The sequence below is a fragment of the Dasypus novemcinctus genome, chromosome 23 (assembly GCF_030445035.2).
Source record: "Dasypus novemcinctus isolate mDasNov1 chromosome 23, mDasNov1.1.hap2, whole genome shotgun sequence".
Lineage (NCBI taxonomy): Eukaryota > Metazoa > Chordata > Mammalia > Cingulata > Dasypodidae > Dasypus > Dasypus novemcinctus.
Window position 1 is genome coordinate 5,793,414 of NC_080695.1, and position 5,731 is coordinate 5,799,144.

Below are 5,731 nucleotides of genomic sequence, written 5' to 3' on the forward strand. Positions count from 1 at the left end.
TTACAAATAAAAATATTGCTAATATTGTCTAGTTTCATCATGGTGGGAGAGGGTTTTTGCTCCACATTCTTTTCTAATATGATTATCATTTACCAAGTGGAATTGCTAATCTCCCTTCTTGGTGGCACATACTTTATGTAAATAGTCCCAGAGCACTAATTTAAATTTACTGAAGGTTATTCATAGGGAAAGAGTAATCATTCATCTCACATATACTGAAAAAGTGGAACATTCCCAGGTGGTATGAATTTAGGTTTATATGTGTCCTATAACAAATAGTCCCATAATAGATCCTGGACTCTAAAATAATCTCACATTAATGGGCCTAGGAGAGTATCTGCCTCAATGTGTCCTCCAGTCCTGATGGGTTGAAGGTGAAATAGGAAATCCATATTCATGAGGAAAGATGTGAAATGGTCTCATGTATACAGAATCCTCATAAACATGAAAATGAGATATGCCCCTTTTAAGTATATAAAAGAGCAATGGAAATGTTTGTAAAAATTATTAAGTGATGTAAGTCTTCCCAAAGGTCTAGAATTAAGAGAAATTAAATTTTAACAAAAGTGAAACCCAGTTAAGAAGAATCAATGATGAGATTCCTGGGAAAATGGCACCAGAGTAGCTCATACAGGGGGCAGCTCTCATAAAAAAATAAAATAAATAAAAATAGGGAGAAAGCATAGACATCATCCCATGGAGCTAGTTTGGGGACCTGCAGGAAAGAAGAGTGCCACATTCATCATTGAAGAGAACTGGAGATGGAAAAATTAATGGCCCAAAAGGAAAACTGTGAGTGGCTGACACCACAGCAGGGAATGGCACCCAACCCCCATCCTCAAGGAGAACAAGCTCCATAAAACCTGCAGCAAAGTAGCCAACAGAGAGGCAAAAGGGCATATTCCTCCCAGGGAAAGAAAGAGTGTGGCAGAGGCCTGACTGTGGTTTGTGTTAAGGGTGTTTAACCAGTATAATTTGGTTTTGAGTCTATGGTTCAGAAGTCAAAGGAAATTGAAGGATTCATCAGTGGAAAGATTTGATAAAGAGCACCATCTGATGTCCAGCCAGGAAAGTGAAGAAAGACAGACTTTGTTGCCCCTGATTCTTTCCCAGCCAATTTCATCTATTCCATGCCATATTATTGGATCCCTGACCCTGTTTTGATAACTTCAACTGGGAAAAGTTAAAGTTTTAGAAAAAATAATACCAGAAATTTAAAAAAAGCTGGGGGAAAAAAAAAAAACACTAGGCAAGAGAAACAAGTTGATGAACAGAGTAAGATCACCACCATGATTAGATGCCCAGATATCAAGAGCAACAAAATAACAAAACATAAAAAGAGGAATATATGGCCAAGCATGGAAACAAACTAAGAATCCAGCTGAGACAGAGGAGTAAAGATAACCAATCAGTGATGTTAACAAAAATCTTCTTAACCAATTCCAGAAGTTGAAGAAAGATATGACTAATGAGATAAAGATATTAAGATGACACTGTTAGGTGCATAAATGTTTATGATTGTTTTTTCTTCTTGAAAGATTATCCCCTTTACTAATATGTAGTGTCCATCTTTGTCTCTCACAATAGCTTTGTATTTTAAGTCTATTTTGTCTAATATTAACCTTTTTTGTTTATTGTTTGCTTGTAAGATTGTTTTCCAGCCATTCACTTTCAACCTCCTTGAATCCCTGGGTCTAAGGTGGGTTTCTTATAGGCAGCATATAGATGGGTCATATTTCCTTATCCATTGTGCTAATCTGTGTCTCTTGACAGGTGAATTTAATCCAGTGACATTCAGTGTTATTACTTCCAAGGAATTACATATATTAGCCATATTTTCTTTGGATTTGTGTATGTCATATTTTGTTCTTATTTCTCTTTTTGTCTTTTTAGTTGTTTTTTTACACTCTCCTCAAACTCTGTCTCTCCTGTTTTATTCCTTCCTCCTGCAGAACTCCCTTTAGTAATTCTTGAAGGGTAGGTTTCTAATTGACTTACTCTATTAGTTTCTGTTTATCTGTTAATATTTTGAAATCTCCAACATTTTTGAATGACAGCTTTGCTGGATAGAGTATTCTTGGCTGGAAATTTCTTCTTTTAGTACCTTGACTATGCCATGGCACTGCCTTCTTCCCTCCATGGTTTCAGATGAGAAATCAGCACTGAATCTTATTGAGCTTCCTTTGTACATGATGTTTCTCTTTTCTTTTGCTGCCTTCAGTATTTTTTCTTTGCCTTGAGCATTGGATAATTTGACAAGCATATGTCTTGGGATAGTGCTGTTGGGATTTATGCTGTTTGGGGTGTGTTGTGTTTCCTAGACATGTACATCCATCTCCCTCAATAGGTTTGGGAAGTTTTCAGCTATTATTTCCTCCAACACCCTTTCTGTCCCCTTTCCCTTCTCTTCTCCTTCTGGGATACCTATAATGTCTATGTTTGTGCATTTTGTGTTGTCATTCAAATCTCAACGTCCCTATGTTTTTTTCTATCATTTTATCTATCAATTCTACTATCTGTTTGATTTCAGATGTACTGTGTTTCCATATCACTAATTCTTTCCTCTGCCTCTTCAAATCTGATGTTATTTGCTAGGAGTGTAGTTTTTAGTTCTTTGATTGTGCCATTCATCACCATCATATCCATTATCTTTTTGCATATGTTTACAACTTCTTTAGTATGCTTTCCAAGTATTTTTTTGATATCCTAATCTGTTCCTTCACTTCATTAAGTTGAACCATTATATTTGTTTGGAGAATTTTGATCAGTTGTTCAATGTTTTGCTCCACATCCTGGTTTTTAGCTTGTTCATTGTCTTGGGCCATGTCTTCCTGATTATTAGTATGGTTTGTGTTTTTCAGTTGCTAACTATCTGGTCATCATTTTATGTTGATTGTTTGTTCGGTTGATTATCTTCTGTCTCTAGTCTCAGGTTTTATTTAGGTGCTTTTTCTGTGTATGTGTTAAGTCTTCCTTTTGATACTTTGTTCTTTATTTTCTATTTCTTTGTTGTTGTCTAAGTTCCTTAGACTGAAGGAAAAAGATTAGGACCAGGGAAAGCAAAAGAGGTAAGAAAAGAAATAGTATAATAATAGTATTGATAAATGTGGCCAGTCTCGAAGCCAAACTCAGCATGTAAATGCAATGCCTTCCCCCCAGCGTGGGACATGACACCCGGGGATGAGCCTCCCTGGCAACGAGGGACCACTATCAACTACCAACTGATGATGCAACTGGAAAATGACCTTATACGGAAGGTTCAATGCGGATCAGCAGAATATCCATGTCTACATAAAATACCATGACTTTAAAATGCTGTTTGACCTAAAGTAAGGGGGAAATGGAAAGGAGAAATGAGTTTATATGGCTACGAGTTTCTAAAAAAGAGTCTGGAGGCTGGCAGAAGGTTTGCCCTCATGCACAACTGAGCAGAGTCAGAGAGACAGATAAAGCAGATACAACCCCCAGATATTGGTTCCTTTGAGGGCTAAAGAGACCCATGGGAGTTATGGTCATGGCCGATGGGGTTAACTACCAGGGCAGATGGCCCCTCTTTGGAAATGGTGTTTATGTGTGATGAATCTGGACTCAGATGGGATCTCCCTTCATAAGACTTTCATGCCAATGTGCTGGAGGTGCAGTTAATGTTGGGGTTTAAGATATATTTAGGGGATTTGAATCTCTGGACTGACAATGTGATAGCCAGATCCTGAGCCTCAACAGACTCCAGCACCTACAATCTGATTTATTGGACTTACCACACTCAGCTAAGATGGAGGTGAAGAAGGACAACCACCACACCATGGAGCCTAGAGTGATTACAACTGAAAATGGGAGGATTGCATCCAGCATCCAGGTGGAATCTGAGCCTCCTCTTGACATAAAGGTGCAATGGACACAACCAATCCAGTGTCCACATAGAAGAGGTGGCATTGGATTGGGAAAAGTGGACATAATGGACAAAGGGTATGGGGAAAGGCAGGAAGAGATGAGAGGTGGAGGCGTCTTCGGGACATGGAGCTGCCCTGGATGGTGCTTCAGAGGTAATCACCGGACATTGTAAATCCTCACAGGGCCTACATGATGGAATAGAGGAGAGTATGGGCCATGATGTGAACCAATGTATATGAGGTGCAGAGGTGCCCAAAGATGTACTTACCAAATCCAATGGATGTGTCATGATGATGGGAACGAGTGTCGTTGGGGGGGGGGAGAGGGGGGGTGGGGGGGTGGGGTTGAATGGGACCTCACATATATATTTTTAATGTAATATTATTACAAAGTCAATAAAAAATAAAAAAATTAAAAAAAAAATAATAGTATTGATAGTAAATGCTAGCAGAAGAACCATATAAGACTTAAGTGAATGAATATTAAACTCATGTGCAACACAAAATGTGAACCCTAATGTAAACTATGGACTGTGGTTAATAGTATAATTATTTTCATCAATTGTAACACAGGTACCACACTAATGCAGTGTTAATTATAAAGACACCTCTTATATTTTTAATGTAAAAAATAAATAAACTCATGTAAGTTCTGTAGAGTTACAGTAATAAAAAGTGGAGTTCCAACAATGAGAATGGAAACTGAATATGGAAAAGAATACAGTATGAATTAAAAGACCAGTGTGATCAGGAGAGAGGGAAAGAAAAAAGAAAGGACAATAACATAAAGTGTGAATAAAAGATAGAAAACAGAATAGAAGAGCTAGAAATAAAATGCCAGAAAATTTGGTGGCTAAACAAAGAGAGGTGGAATATAAGAGCAACAACAGAAGATGGAAGATAGAAAAATGTAAAGGAAAGGAGAGAGTGTTGGTAGCCAAAATCAGTACACACAGAAAATTAAGGGAGTGTTGAATTCCCATCCAGGGGAGTTTTTGCATTTCCCAATGGAAGAGCAAGAATCCCCCAAGTACAAGGGCAAAGTGAAGTGAAGAAGGATGGTCCAATGATGGTCCCTTCATGCTGATGAGCCTATCCTTATGAACCTATGTACTTAAAATTTCTATGTGTCCTAGAGCTGCTGTGTGCCTATGATTTACCTCCTGAGAGCCTCTATGTAGCTCAAACGTGGCCAATTTCTAAGTCAAACTTAGCATATAAATACATTACCTTCCCACCTGCATATGATATGACTCCCAGGAAGGAGCCTCCTGGCACTGAGAGATTACTACCAATCCCAGCTGGTAATGCAATGAGAAAAAGACCTTGAGTAAGAGAGGTAAATGGTAAAGAAAAATGAGTTGATTTGGTCAAGAGACTTCAAAATGTGTCAGGAGGTCATCAGAGGGGTCACATTTATGTCTCAGCAGGATCCCAGAGACAACCAAATAAATACAATCCAGGGTAATGCTGCTTTTGAGGGCTACAGAGATACACAGGTTCTACAGTCATGGCAGATGACTTTGGAGTTCAGTGCCTTGCCAGTGGCCCCTACTTTGCAATTTGTGCTCCTCAGTGTGAAGGAGTTGGACTCAGGCGAGACTTCTCTACACATGCCTCTTCTGTCACATTTACTGAACTTGTCACTGGAGTTGGTGTATGTTCAGGAGACTTGAATCTCTAGCCTGTGCATGTGCCACTGGGCCCTGAGGCTCAGCAGAGTTGCAACACCTACTCTCTTATTCAATGGAATTACCCAGGGTTGCTGACAGGGAGGTGAGGATAGTCAACCACTACACCAGGGAACTGAGAGTGCCCACAACTCCAAACAAGAGAATCAA